This window comes from Ochotona curzoniae, unplaced genomic scaffold (genome assembly GCF_017591425.1).
Source record: "Ochotona curzoniae isolate NIBS_2020 unplaced genomic scaffold, NIBS_Ocur_1.0 contig_2723, whole genome shotgun sequence".
In the NCBI taxonomy this organism is placed as follows: Eukaryota; Metazoa; Chordata; class Mammalia; order Lagomorpha; family Ochotonidae; genus Ochotona; species Ochotona curzoniae.
Genome location: NW_024465573.1, coordinates 16,059,113 through 16,074,846, shown reverse-complemented (window position 1 = coordinate 16,074,846; position 15,734 = coordinate 16,059,113). Strand labels below are relative to the sequence as shown.

The 15,734-nt window shown below is 41.8% G+C and overlaps 1 protein-coding gene and 1 long non-coding RNA gene across 3 annotated transcripts in view; one reads left to right on the top strand and one right to left on the bottom strand.

The window, feature by feature from the left end:
• Positions 1 to 15,734, top strand: part of EXPH5 (exophilin 5) — a 73,934-nt gene that overhangs the window by 24,489 nt on the left and 33,711 nt on the right. The window lies entirely within an intron of this gene.
• LOC121154282 overlaps positions 9,142 to 15,734 on the bottom strand; it is a 37,685-nt gene continuing 31,092 nt past the window's right edge. Inside the window, exon 3 of the long non-coding RNA XR_005883474.1 lies at positions 9,142 to 9,508. This is a non-coding gene — a long non-coding RNA (uncharacterized LOC121154282). The remainder of the gene's footprint in view (positions 9,509 to 15,734) is intronic.

The following is a 15,734-nucleotide window of genomic DNA, read 5'->3' as shown; positions in this document are numbered from 1 at the left end:
ATGAAAGTTATTTGATTAGCCAAGTAATAAAGGGATTAGAGCCTGCCCCTGATCATCTCCACCATCCAGACCCAACACCCACTTGTAAGGGTAGCCAGTGACTTTTTGCTCCCACGCAAGTCTGGGGCTGGGAGAAGATGAAGATAGAGATACAGATTATCTATGACACCTTTATCTGTACAATTAGGCTACATGATACCTCTCTTTGTAGTTATCCCTGCAATCTGAATGGAGACAAGAGCAAGAAGAAGCAAACAAAGAAAATTAGGCATAGTGAAGGCAGCATTCATAGTGAAGTCATCTGTGATGGGCTGGCATGGCCAAGCTGAAACCCCAGACGGTACTGTGTAGACCAGCCTATGAGCTATGCTCTAAAACAGTTACCAGGTCTGCCATGATTCTGGCTATTTGACCTTCACAAACCCAGCATTTTCAATGATACCTGGGTTAAAATTGTAAGGAAGGGGACCAACATGATGGTGTAGCGAGCTAATCTACCCTGTGGTGCTGGCATCTCACATGGTCCTGGTTCATGTCCTGACTGCTCCACTTCTGATCCAGCTCTATGTTTATGACCTGGGAAAGCAGTGGAGGATGGCCCAAAGCCTTGGTCCCCTACACCATGTGGGAGCCCCAGAAGAAACTTCTGGCTCCCAGCTTTGGATCAGTGCAGCTCTGGTTGTCATGGCCATTTGGAGATGAAAGACCTCTCTCTATTTCTCCTTCTCTCTCTACAAAATCTGTCTTTCAAATAAAAATAAACAAATATTTAGAAAAACCCTAAGCAAAGATGTTGAGCAGTTAAGTCATATAACTATACATATCCAAAAAATATAGAAATAATGTTCAAATTCTCTAGTAATCTCAGAAATGTTCCCCAGTAATCCAGATCTGCTTTTTGCCCATCAGATTAACAAAAGCTGAAAATTTTCTTAGCTAATAGTGGTAAGGAGGTGGGTAAAGAGAGCTTCATCGAGGCAAAAAAAGGTACAGCCTTTCCACAGAATAATGTTGTGACATATTTCATAAATCATTAAAACATATTCATCCTTTGGCCTTAAAATTGTGTTTCAGGAAAATTTCTTCTAAGATATTAATCAGAGATATGCATGATTCCTGTTATGAAACTGTTTATTTCAACATTATGATGAAAAATTTGGAATAATTCATACCCAACAGATGGAATGAGAGATGCATGTGAGTCTATCATACTATAAAGCTACTGGTAGAATGTTGATGAAGCACAGCATTCTGACTACAATGCTAAATGGGCAACCAAAGCTACACAACAGTGTGTATAGTGGAAGAGCATTTCTAACAATGTATATATGTGAAACTGGCATGTTGAGCAAGTAGGAGTCATAGAGTATGGGGATAATATGAAAGTACCTTTAGTTTTGTCTCCTACCATCTCTTTTAACTCCACTGGAGAAAAACAAGGGCAATCCCATGACTTTATGCTCACACAAGGAAAATAGAAGTCCTTTGGTCCCTTTAAGACATAAAACACAGTCTTGTTTCAATGGGATAATTAGAACGTCTGGGCCCAGATTAATCCCGGCTTATTCAGAGGAAGCAGCTGCTTGGCCTTGCACAGTTGCCACTTGCTCAACGAGACGCCTGCAACAGCAAGGAGCAAGTTGATCCTCTTTTCCCCATTCATCTCTCCCTTGCTACACTGGTGGTGGTAGGTTTTGTTCATTCCAGGGTTCAGGTGAAGGGTGGAGGGGAGCAGAGGCTTGGGTGTGAATGGGAGGTGTGTGCGGAAGCCCTTGAGCTTGGTTGGAATGTCACTGGGGGAAGGCCCTGGAGCTGCATGATGTCCTCCAGCAGCCCTTTGGGAAGCCCGCAGTGGACCTCTCCTTGCTTTCTGCTAGGAATCCAGTGATTCACTCACAATTGCTTTCTTGTAGTCTCTTTAACCCAGCCCTTTTTGCCATGAACTAAGACTACCCCATGCCTCCTCACCCTCTTTGTTCATGGAAAACACATGTAGTGTTTGCCCTTGGAACCCTTGGAAGTGAGGATGGGTTGCCAGCAGGCTAATGCACTTGACCACAGGGGAATCTGCTTGCCTGTCCCTGGTCTCCCAAACTCAAACTTCCCAGGTGAGAGTTGGACACCGCTCTCTCTTCCCCCATCCCTGCTGTGCAAACATGATTTAGTTCTTCTAGCAGTACAGCTGAGTTCTCCATCTCCACTCATCTTGAACCAGTGTTACAAAGGACTTAGTAGAGAACTTTAGGTCTTGTTTTTGTCTATGTTAAGCTTTTTTTTTTTTTTTTTTTTTAGTATTTAGTTTTTTGTTTGAAAGGCATGGTTACAGAAAAACAGGGAAAGACAGAGAGGCTTGTGGCTCTGTTTCTCGGCTTCCCATCGCCATGGGTGACGTACTCCTTGTGATTTTTCTGTCTGCCCCAGTGTTTCTGCCTGTTCACTTTTCACAAGTCTTGTGGCTTCTGCTCAATGTCTTCTTCCTGTATGTCATATAGACTCTCTGTCACTTTAGTCTATCTTGCTTGTCATCATGATTTCAAAACATGACAATAAGAAAGAGGTTATTAGATTGTTAATCACTCTCTAAAACACAGCGTTATCACTGGGCAGCATTCTTGCTCATGTTTAGCATTTAGGTCAAGCATGATTTCCCAGTTTAGTTGGTTAAGGCCAAGAATAACAAAGAACTTTGGATTCCTTTTCTAAAAATACAGCAACTACCCATGAACACTTTATTGTGAGTGGGATAGGCTGCCCATACGTCATGGACTTCCTGTGTGCCAGAGAAATATTCTTTTTCCAGACAGATCCATGGCTTAATCCATTTGTTCTGTGGCTTAATTGAGTTCTATTTTGGGGTGTGAGTGAAGAAAAGAGAGGTGCCAGAATGAGTTAAATCAGGAAGCAGGGATCAGGAACAGATTTCTTTTTCCATCCCAGATATTTCTTTCTTTTTTTTTTTTTAACTGAATAGTCTTTTTTTTTTTTTTTTAATTAGAAAGTCAGATATACAGCGAGGAGGAGAGACAGAGAGGACGTTCTTCCTTTCGTTGATTCACTTCCAAAGCGGCTATAACTGCTGGAGCTGCGCTGATCCGAAGCCAGGAGCCAGGAGTATCTTTCAGGTCTCCCACATGGGTGCAGGGTCCCAAGGCTTTAGAACGTCCTTGACTGCCTTTCCAGGCCACAAGCAGGGAGCTGGATGGGAAGACAGGCTGCTGGGACATGAACCGGTGCCCATATGGGTTCCCAGCGTGCTCAAGGCGAGAACTTTAGCTGCTAGGCTACCGACCGGGCCCTCACCCAGACATTTCTTAATCCTACCTAAAAGAAAACAGCTTTGCAAACAGAGCCAAATGATTCAAAACTAAATGGATGGAAGCTTTTAAAATCTGAATTAATTCTTTATAAAGAATACACCACACCCACATACGCATACCAGGTAACTAGTTCTTTTCATTTCCATTTTTCTTCTGTAGTGTTTATCTGGGATTGTGGCTTACTTGTGTGGAGGTTTCTGTTTATTTTGAGAACTGTCTTGATTGCTTCCTGGTTGAGTACAATTGTTCCATACCTATTCTTGATGCTCTGAGATATCGCCATTCAAAGTACATAATATTCTCTGAAGCTGCATTATCAATTGTCAAGTATAACAAAGCTTCATTTAAGCCTTTTCTACAAAAATTCAGTGAGCTCTCATGATGAGGTGCACAATGCATTTTGAAGAATCATCACAAATTTTGTTCACTATTGTGATTGAGAAAGAATTAACATGCGAACATCTTGAAGTTAAAGCATAGCAAATATTAAACATACATAACAAAGTCAAGCTTCCACAAATATGCTACATAATCTGAATAGAGACCTGGATGTGTCCTGCCAGCATTATTTAATCTCATTTCACCCAGGTGCAGATTTTATGAAAGATTCAGGCTTCTGAGGAGGATGTTTTAGTGAGTTCTTATTAAAACTAAAGACAACTTAATAAGGTCTTCTGAATGAGCTAGTATTATCAGGAAACCATATTGCCAAGTAATAGCTCCATCATTCCATGTTGCACAAGGCTCCGAGGAGGAAATGTTCAAAGGAGACCCCTGGAAATGTGTTTATGTAGGCTCTTTGAGTGAGGTGCAATGGCTTGTGGGGTCAAGTGGTTTGTCAATAAATGGAGATCAGATTTGGAAAAGACTGTAGCCATGTACCTAACACGTACTTCAAGGACAGACACTCTTTGCACACATACTACAAACTGCCATCAACAGCCAGCTTTCTTTAACCCAGGTGTGACTTTAGCAGCCACAGAGAGTTTTCTTAGCATTCTGTGCCCTATAGCAAAGAATGGATAGTTTTCTGACGTCTATGTTTCTTTCCTCCTACTTGCATGTTTGATCAGTGTGTATGGGTGGAACAGGAGAAAGAGAGAGAGAGAAAGAGAGAGATTTCTCACATTCTTTCTGCAACAAGAAATTCTTTCAAACTGAGGCTAACTTCAGAATGTTACATAATGAAGTGATTTTCTAAGTTTAGTTACAATTTGACAAGTGAAAATAATGTAGATTTGTAAACTTTATGCCTGGAATTTGGAATGAGTTTATGAGGTATCATTTTCCTTTAACCCTGTCAGATTGGCTAGCTTCCTCTTTTTATGTTGTGTGGCAGGACAGCTTTTGAGGATAAATATTAAATCGTGTGACTTTAGGGAAAACCATACTTTGCATTCTTATCAATGAAAGTAAAGAAGTGATACAGTAGATATTCATGCATTCAATTCCATATTGTTTTCTAACTCTTCCAGTAATGTAGAGAATGAGGACAGGATTTATGATGCAGTTGTCATTGGAAAGAAGCCATGTCTAATATAGTAAACAAGTTCAACATGTTAAGGTCGTACAGTCTGTGCATCAGAAGCTTGTACACTCTTACCCACCTTGCTGTTGTGCTGGCAACAGCCTTACAGGAGGCATTCTGTCCAGTTCCACAGCTCTGAGAAGCTTCCCTGTGCTTGTAGAATCCTAACAATCAGCTTGTATTCACTTGCCTTACTATTGTCAGTGGAAGATGTCTGAATATCTGTACAAAGGCAAGGGGCTAGGAAGTGGTGTAGTGGGGTAAACTGCCACCTATGACACCAGCATCCTATACAAATGCTGGTTCAAGTCCTGGCAACCCTATTTCCTACTCCACTCCCTGCTAATATGCCTAGGAAAAGCACCAGAAGATGGCCCAATTGCTTGGGCCCCTGACACGCCTAAAGGGAAGCAGGATGGATCTCCTAGATGCTTGATTCAGTCAATCTCAGTCCTAGGTGCTGCAATCATTTAGGGGTCTCTCTCCCCAACTAATAAATATACCAGAAGGTGGGATGCAAAAGCTAGAGGCTCTCTTTTTAATCTCTTACATCATTTGTTGGTTTACTCAACAAATATTTATGAATTGCTTGCTGTGTGTTCAGGGATTTTAACACTTGACTTAGGGATCTGACAATCTGGTGATAGGACAACCAGCAAGAAAAAGTGGTTATTACTCAGCTAAGGAGGGCTTTTCCAGGAAAATTTGGAATAATTCAGGCTGTGGGAAATAATCTGGAAATAACCATACTCATTCAACAAAAAGGGTCTGAGTCAAGATAGAAGCCTAGCTCTTCTCTTAAACTTTGCAACCTCTGGCAAGCTCATTTATCTAGGTCTTTTAATCGAAGTATTTACAGTGTTCTTAGTAAGTGTACAGACCAAACTGTGGCACCCAACAGTGCGTTCAGTACAGTGTAAAGGTCTGTCCAGTGAACCTTACCCAGCCTGCTCCTCCATCTTAACTCTGCTTCCCAGGCTATTAGTGAACGCTGACAATGCACAGTTTAGTTTTCTCATAATCACGCTATTGATTTAAGTGCAATGTAGAGATCCAAGAGAATGTTTGTTGGGCGTAAGTCAAACAAGAGATTTTTTTTAAAAATTTCTTTATAGGAAAATGGTCTAAGTGTTATTCTCTTTAATGCCATTGACTTCTGTTGTGTGGAGATAGTGATAACAATTTCCACCTCACTATTCCTTCTTTACCAACTTTATCACCTTTATGTGCATTTTCTAAGTCCCAGTATGTATTGGTTCGGTAGGGAGTTAGCAAGGGTCAAAGATGCTGAGAGGTTTCTAGCAGTCTTTGCACCCTAGCCATGCACTATTAAAAAAAAAAAAAAAACCCACCCTCTTCCATGGCAGTTAAGCACACTCCCTTTCCCATCATGCATTTGAGTGTTTCCTATCATTTGCATAATCATAAAGATCAGGAGCAGTGTTCAAATAGTCTAAATTTAATTCATCTTCTCAATATTGTAATTTTTACCTCAGTAAAGTGTGAGATACCTACCTTTACAAAACTTCCTGTGAAGATTAAGCGAGTTATATGTGTAATGACATCCGACCCAGTATAAACACTGTGTAAATAATAGCTGTGGTCAGTTTTCCAGACTTCTCCCTATGCAAAAATTACATCTGTCATCTATGTCAGGGATTCATTTATTTGCTTCACACTGGTGGGATAAGTTTGTATAACTTATTCATTATTCCAAAAGCAGACCAAATATAAACTGGATGCAAGTCAGGGACCAAGCTAAGTACGGCAGGCATGTGAAGGTGCAGGCGGCACAGTCCCTCCTTGTCAAGGAGCAGACAGCTTCACTGCACCAAAAACAGGTGCATGACAGGTAACTCAATGTGATTTGGTAAATATGGAGTTGATGCGGGGTGGTTTTCAGGATGGTTCTGGTAGAAGGTATAATTGGATTCAAAGAGCTCAGATAAACTTACAAGGAGAAAAGCACTGTGATGGCTGCAAGAAAACTTGAATCTAAATTCTAGACTTTTCAGCAATGCTTTCTTAGGGTGAATGTTGGCAAAGGGTCTCAGGTTTTGTGATCTAAACCAGTGTGTCTATTATGCATCCTTGTTACTTAGATGATTTAGTGTGTCCTTCCGATATGAATCTGTGTGGTGTGAAATAAACATCAGGGAAGGATACAATGGTCAGTCTTAAAAACATCAGGAAGGTGGTCTTTTTTCCTGTAGCATGTGGTCTCCATCACAGCTCTTTGAGGAATCTAAAGTGGGCTTTAGGGCTTTATTACCTAGTTCCCCGAAGGACAGTGTTGTGACTTTTCAGAGCTCTGAAACGTCATTGCTATTTCTTGCTTTAGTTTACCCCCTTTATCTGAGCTCCCTTCCTCCAGACTTCACTTCCCTCTGTGGCTTTTCACTCTGCTCTTATCAAAAGAATACAAGTGCCTCCCACCCATATACCTACTTACTTTTTCTAATTTTTAAAAAAAGATTTATTGTATTTTTATAGGAAAGTCAGATATACAGAGAGAAGGAGAGGCGGATCTTCTGTCTGCTGATCCACTCCCGATCTGAAACCAGGAGCTGGGAGCCTCCTAACAGGGAGGGGCAAGAATTGGAAAAGTGGTAGCCTAGCAGGTAAAGTCCTCACTTTGCATGTGCCAGTTCTAATCCTGGCAGCCCGGCTTCCCATCCAGCTCCCTGCTTGTGGCCTGGGAAGGCAGTTAAGGACAGCCCAAAGCCTTGGGTTCCTGCACCCACCTGAGAGACCTGGGGGAAGTGCCTGGCTTCGGCTCAGCGCAGCTCTGGCTACTGTAGTCACTTGGAGAATTAATCATCCGATGGAGCATCTTCCTCTCTGTCTCTCCTCCTCTCTGTATATCTGGCTTTGCGATTAAAAACAACAAAACAAAACAAACAAACAAACCAAAAACAGAAGAGCAGAGGCCTCCCCTCCCCGTGCCCAGTACAGTTGTCTGGTGGCTAAAGCCTTGCATGCACCAGGCTTCATTTCCGCTCAGCTCAGCCCACTGCGGCCACTGCGGGAGTGAACCAGTGAACTGAAGGTCTATTTCTCTTCTACCTGTAAATCTGACTTTCCAATATAAATCAATAAATCCTTAAAAATGAAGAGCAGATGGGAGAGGAGAGGCTAGGCTCTGATACAATAGAATTGCCATTGTGCCACAAGGCTTCTGTTGCCTTTTTTCTGTCTTTTCCTGGCTGAGAACTCTCAGTAGTTTCTCTGAACGAGGTCAGAACTGTATGTCTAGAAGTGTTACCTTCTCTGGAGCAGGAACATGAAGGAAGCCAACTAACCCTTCCTAGGCATGGTGAGTCTCCTCTGGGACTTAAGGGATGCATGACCTATTAGCCATCAGCCTTATGTTCAAGCTCTGACTCTGGACACGGTTCACGTCCAGTGCTTTCCATTTGTGTTTGTGTTGTAGTTGCTGGGCAATGGGAAACAAAAATATGTTTGAATGCCTGCATGGGAGGAAAAGTTCAACGTGTTTGATCGCCTGTAGATAGGGTTAGGATTGCAAAATCCACACAATCAATATAGGTGAAAAATTTTTTCACCGATTACTGAACCTGTGATACAAAGACAATGCCAGGGTTGGTTTAAGTGATATTTGGCAAGAGGTTCTGGAAACCTAGAATAGGGGGTTGATAAGGATTAGGCTGCTTAGCTGCCTGGAAAGTAGTACAAGGTGTAATATGATGGTCATGTATAGAAAGACCAGAAGTGAAAAAAAAAATGGTGTACAGGAGGCAAGGAAGTGAGAAAGGCAGAAGAGAAATCAGTGAGAAGACAAAAAAAAGAAGTTGAACAGTGCCAAGAGGAATTGATGCCCTTAGTAAGAAGAGCTGATAAAAGAATATTTGGGATTTTGCTGACAAGAAAACAGAAGCTTCAATTTCTGTGTTTTCAGTCTTAGGAAATGTGTTTCCTTTCAAATGTTGTAAAATGGTTCTCTCTTCAGTTGTATTTTGGATTATCATTGCCACCTATGTAACTGTTAAGTTTCTATCAATCACTTGCATTGCATATTAGTGAGGTTCCTGTACCCAGAGGCTGGGAGATGACAAGATAGAAAGGATGGGCTCAGAATCAGACACAGGAGTTCACATCCCAGTTCAAGGACTTCTGCCCGGCTGCTTGCCTCAAGGACCTGCAGGGTTATTAGACACACCGATATTGAATCCCATAGGTAGGAGGAGCTCAATAGCTGTTGTCTATTGTCATTATTTTTCATTGTTACAGTTTTGCCTGAAGATAGGAAACTTGAGCAGATTCTGTCTTCAATCCTCTTTCAGCTTCATAAGAGTTCTCAGTGATTTAAATGCTATGAAGAATGCTGAGTTTTCTTGGCAGTTGATTTATAAATCAGAAGATACCATCAATGTATTTTCATGTAATATCCAGTTTTATAATTGTACACTACAAACTGTTCTAAAACTTGAAGGATGAGGATAATGTCTATGTTAGTCCATGTGTCTGTGGGATGGCCATTTGCACAAATAGTTTGTGTGGGATCACTCATCTGCCTCCAGTAGTCTGTGCTCAGCGGTGTCTTGAGGTCTAAGATGACTTCATTCACATGTCTGCACAGTTGTGATATCCCTCAGTCGATGAGCCTGCGTCTCTGAATGATCTTGATTATAGACGTTACAAGCTGGAGGAGGGAAAGAATAGATAAGAGAGCTTATGTTAAACTGACAGCTTTGGACTAAACCAAGAAAGAGGGAAAAAATACTCCATATTCCTTTCAGTGCGTTGATGGGTAGTCATCAGGCAGTATGGTGTCCTACATACAGAGCCAGCCAGCTGAGAAGCCACCAGCTATTCTGTTCTATCATAGGACTTCCCATCTTCGTGTTGTCCTGCCTTTCTTGACTATAGCTATTGTAGGGTCAACTTCAGTAATTCATGCTTTCTTCTCCCCAAATTTTTGTTACAAATTAACCTGACTTCTTTGTGGGCATTTTTCAAATGCCATGTGACTGACAGCTAGGGCATCTGCCCCAAGGACCAGTCCTTTTGATTCTGGGAAGCATCTATAAGTACTGAATGGAAGAATCCTTTAGATTTCTGAGACCTATGCAAGCACAAGGCTAACCCAGATTCCAGGAGAGGTGAAAAGACCCTACTTGTCCGTGGGAAGAATGGCAACATTAGCCTGCAGAGGAGAGTATCTTCTGGGATGAGGGGAATCGTACAGGCCTTCTTCAGTCCACCATATCGCCTAGCTCTCAGTTACAAACAAAAATAAAGCAAAGAATTAAGTATTGGGCTAAATCGTCCAGCCAGAAGCAGTCACTCCTCCGGTTCTATCTGATGGTAACTCAAGAATGACACATGGTTTGATTAAAAGAGAACAGATAAATGTGACTCAAAAAGAGGTGATGAAGAGACAGCTATCATTTACTAAGGACATTCTAGAGGGATAGTACATAATTAATTAGTCATGAAAATAAAGGTGAGGACAAGGACTCAGATTAAAGACAGAGAAGGTGACTAGTAAAGTTCAGCAAAGGTGCAATGGGGGACCACTAAGAATGGGGAGAGGTTAGGATCTAGAACTGAGGGCTGAATTAAAAAGGAAAAATCCACTGAATTCAGGAGCTGAAACTCAAGGGAGTGATACATTCAGACAGAGCTAGGTTAGAATCCAAACCAGGATTCCTGTGAAGGAAGAAAGGACATCTGGACTTGGAACAGATGGCTGGGCCCATGGCCCGGTTAGAAGAGACCTAATTTTGTTTAGTCAAGCTGGCCAGCCCGGGGGCGAAGGAAATTAAAAGTGTAGACAGTAGTCCCTTTTGATATGTTGAGTCAAACTGGACTAATTAAGCACACAGGCTGCATCCTATCATTTGCCTGTTTGCGTGTCATTTTTACCCCAAGGTTCTTGTCTTTATCTTCAGTTGGACTGTATACTCTACTTGGTTGGCTGAGTATGTAACAAACCGACATGGGTGAAGAAGAGCCTTGTGCAGGCTGCTTATGAACCTAGCTGGATTCCACTTGGTAACAAATCTTCCTGTCAAATCGAAGCTACCTGTGAAGTAAAACACTATTCTCCAGATGCACAGACATCACTGTGCCCCTACTTTTATCTTCAGAAGGTCTCTTACTATTGAACTTAGTTGATATTTTGTTTTTTTCATCTGAAAGGTAGAGCCACGAAAAGGGAAAGACATGGAGATCTTTGCTTCACTGGTTCACTTCCCACACAGCTTAAACAGCCTGGATTTGGCAAGGCAGGAGCCAGGAGCCTCTGCCAGGTCTCCCACATGGATGCACAGACCTGAGCACCCAAATCATCTTCCTCCATTATAGGAGGGGAGCAGGACCCACACCAGTGCCTACATGGATGCCAGCAACCTCACCCCCCAATGATATTTTCAGTAAATGAGTGAGGTAAACTTACTGATTTAAAAATCACTGTGTTCTTTTCAATAGAAGAAGCTCAGTCAACCATTATAAATATGCAAATTGTATTTTATAGTACACAGAGCGGTTGGGTGTGTAAGGTGAAGAAGACAATGTGCAATGTTTAGATTTTCGTAGCATAGTTCCCCGTTTCAGCCACTTACTTCACAGGCTGGAGCTGTTCTTTTTTCTTCCTTAGTAGTAGTAAGCACAGTGCCATTGAAAACCATCCGAATGTTGAGTTTTCTATCTCTTGACTGTATATTTTATCTATCTATCTATCTATCTATCTATCTATCTATCTATCTATTTATTTATTTATTTATTTTTATTGGACAGTCAGATATACAGAGAGGAGAGACAGAGAGGAAGATCTTCCATCCGATGGTTCACTCCCCAAGTGACCGTAACGGCCGGTGCCGCGCTGATCCGAAGCCAGGAACCAAGAGCTCTTCCAGGTCTCCCACATGGGTGCAGGGTCCCAAGGCTTTGGGCCGTCCTCGACTGCTTTCCCAGGCCACAAGCAGGGAGCTGGATGAAAAGTGGAGCTGCCAGGGTTAGAACCAGTGCCCATATGGGATCCTGGCATGTGCAACATGAGGACTTTAACCACTATGCTATCACGCCGGGCCCTGACTGTATATTTTCACCCACTTTCCTGACAGCCATCCCCAGGATCATTCTTAAAATGTGTCTGCTTTAAAAGCTTCTGAATTTCTTCAGAATCTTGTCCTCTGCATGTATCTGCATATCACAGCTATCTTGATTTTATTTCTCACTGCCTCTGGGAAATAAAAATTAGTATTAAACATCTCTCCAGATTATGTTTTACCTACTCCAGCCTAAGCCAGAATGATTTTTATCAAAATGGGGAACCACACTTTGGCACAGTAGCAGCTTAAGCTGCCATCTGTGACTCAAGCATCCCATATGGGTGCTGATTCGAGTCCCAGATTGCTCCATTTCCCATCCCGCTCCTTGCTAATAATGCACCTGGGAAAGCAGCAAAAGATGGCTCAAGTATTTGGACCGCTACATCCACATGCATGGGCTCCCAAGATGAAGCTTCTGGCTCCTGGGCTCAACCTGGCCCACCCCTGGCAGTTTCAGTTATTTGAGAATGAACCAACAAATGGAAGGGGTATATGTGTGGGGTGTGTGTGTGTGTGTGTGTTTCTCCTCCCTCTGTAACTCTGCCCTTCATATAAATCAACAGATCTTTAGAAAATAACTCGAATCAAGTATTTAAAACAGATAAGAAAAATAATGAATTGCTGTTTTTTTTATTAAACATGTCTCAGGGTAATAAAAATGTCAGGCACTGATTTATACATTGACAAAGCATACTGTTGCCAAAACACAAAATGTAATTGCTAAACAGACATACGGGAAAGTATTCAAACCGCACTATTTATCAAATGATGGTAACATGTTTTATTAAATAAAGAAAAGAAAAAAATTTAAAGAAGCATATTTATTGACAGTAACAAACACTGCACCATGAGAAGCTTATGCTAGGAAAATAAAATTATATAGTTTTCCAGGAGGGCCTCATGATAGTCCTGCACATTATCAGCATGAATGCTCTTATTAAAACCATTTTAGGAAGCATTTTGGTAATATGTATGTGGAATCACAAAAATGATTGGACTCTGACCCAATCCTGTAACACTGTCTTATCAGGAAATGCACAGCAATGTTCATCTCGGGCGTATTTATTAGGGAGAATGTCAATGTCCTGAATCAGAAGAAGAGTAGATTATGGAAAACATAGTAGTTTTAATTGTATGCAAGTACAGAAGGATTGCTCTGAAAAATGAGTAATGCTAAAGATGATTTTGATAAAGTGCTCTGCTTTTGAGATTGTGTGTACATGGAATGATGGCCTTGTGACTATTGTTGAAGAACTATACTGCTCTAATGATATAAGGGGAATCAGTGGGCGGCAAGAGGGCTGCAGAGGGTGGGAGGGGAAATCTCTGATCCTATGGAACTGTATCATAAAATTTTTTTTAATTTAAAAAGGTTGCATAGGCATGAACTCTGTGAATAGCATTTTCAAAATGAATTCTAAGCATTTAAAAAATTTATTTTCACTTTATTTCAAAGACAAACACAAAACAATAGAGACAGAGATCTCTCATCCACTAGTTTACTGGAAAGTCTCTACAGTAGTTGGTGCTGAGTCAGGCTGAAGCTGAGAATTCAGTGTGGATTTCTCATATGGGTAGCAGGTACCCAAGTACTTGAGCCATCATCTGGTGCCTCCCCAGAGTCACTTCACACTTGGTAGATATTGGCAGTCACTTTTAGTTCCTGTGTCTCTCTGAACACACTGCTTTCCTCTGCCTCACCATTTTCATCCTGGTCCTAGAAAACCATTCTGCATCCTACAAATATCTCGACCCTCATCGGAGTCTACATCCCACCTGCAGTTAGGAAGAGCTTGTATAAAGATGAAATCCAGGGCCCAGCACAGTGGCCTAGCAACTAAAGTTCTCTCCTTGAACGCCCCGGGATCCCATATGGGCCCCAGTTCTAATCCAGGCAGCCCTACTTCCTACCCAGCTCCCTGCTTGTGGCCTGGGAAGGCAGTGGAGGACGGCCCAAAGCCTTGGGTTCCTGCACCCACCTGAGAGACCTGGGGGAAGTGCCTGGCTCCTGGCTTCAGATCGGCTTGGCACCAGCCATTGCAGTCATTAGGGGAGTGAACCAGCAGCTGGACAAATATTTCTGTCTCGTTTTCTCTCTGTAAATCATATTTTGCAATAAAAATAAATATACCTTTTTATTTTTTAAATTTTTTAAAAAGATTTATTTATTTTTATTGCAAAGTCAGATATACAGAGAGAAGGAGAGACAGAGAGGAAGATCTTGTATTCGATGAATCACTCCCCAAGTGACCCCAACGACCCTGCTGGCCATAAGCAGGGAGCTGGATGGGAAGTAGAACAGTAAGGATTAGAACCGGCGCCCATATGGGATCCCGGCACGTTCAATACGAGGACTTTAGCCACTAGGCCACCACGCTGGGCCCAAAAATAAAGAAAGAAATGTTTAAAATATATATGAATGCTTTTTTCTCTATCTCCAAAAAATATGTAATGGAACAATTACAATATAAATAGAAATCTACAGTTAAGCAAGAAAAAATAATAGTTATACATATTATATTTATTGAATAAACAATTAAAAAACTAAACATAGAAATGGCACATAATTGTTTATACTGTGAGCAACCAGATGTTTTGCCTTTTTTCCCTCCTGTATCTAAGTGGCTTCATCTTTTTTGCATCGTTATAAACAGAGAAAATGTTCTGTTTTGTTTCCTGCTTCATGTTGTGTCACATGCCTTTCCTCAGGAATCTACACTGCCCGTGAAATTACTACTTAGCAACCATGTTATATTCAGTTAAATTAATGTACTTGAGGTGGGGTCATTGGTTAAAAATACATTTCCTACAACAAAATTCAAAATGTTTGAGTGTTCACATAGATCTCTGATGTCATTGACCACAGGTGGAGAAGAAACAGGTAGAGATGGGGGTGTGTTTAAGTGTGGAATGGGTGCTTGAGTTAGGATGACGTGAATGGTGGTTTTCTTTTCAGAGAGTCGGTGTTACATCAAGTCTGTAGGGGAAAATAGGTTGTGCTGATAGAGGGTGTTTCTAAGCCAGGTTGGTAGCATGAGTGTCCCTTGAAATAACATGGATGTGTTGAGATGTGGAAGAGGGTGGTGCTGAGGGTGGTGCTCAGGAAGTGAATGTTGCATATAAGCACAGACACTAATAAGCAAGTGTTAATGAATCGGAAGCAGCCAGTATGGATTAGAAGCAGATCCTCAGGGAATTTGAGTCTGTTCTACACTAGATCTTAGCCAAAAGGCCGAGAAGTGATGAGTGTGTTCTGCCACTAAGGGAAGCAGCAATAATGACAGGAGTGACCTGGTGTCAGGGTGACAAAAGAGGAAGCACCCATGCAAATTCTGTAAACAGAACACAGTTGTTACCTAATGTTCCACAATATGCAAGCCCGGGCAGGATACCCTCTGGCTTCCTTCTTGAATACTTTTATAAAATGGCAGTATCGTAGCCCCAAGCAGGAGCGTGAGTTATAACCACCTCAGTTCCTTACCTTTAACCCCAAATGTGCCACTTGGCAGCCTGCTCACTAACCACCTTGTTGGAAGCAAAGATGCTCACTTTGTGCCTTACAGCAAACCCTGAAACAGGGAAGACAGCTGTTGAGTGCGCTGGCTACATCAGAACTTCCCAGTGCAGTGCCAAACAGGCCTCTTGCTAAGCTTGTCAGCAGGTTCTTCCAACTCCCTTCCTGCTCCTTTGGCCTCATTCAAGGATAGCTACCTCTGGATTAACCTCTCATTCCTGAAAAATTCTGGAGCCTTTCTAACATGCACTAAAAACAACTTGTCTAAAAAAAAAATCACAATCCTCAATGGTTTAACT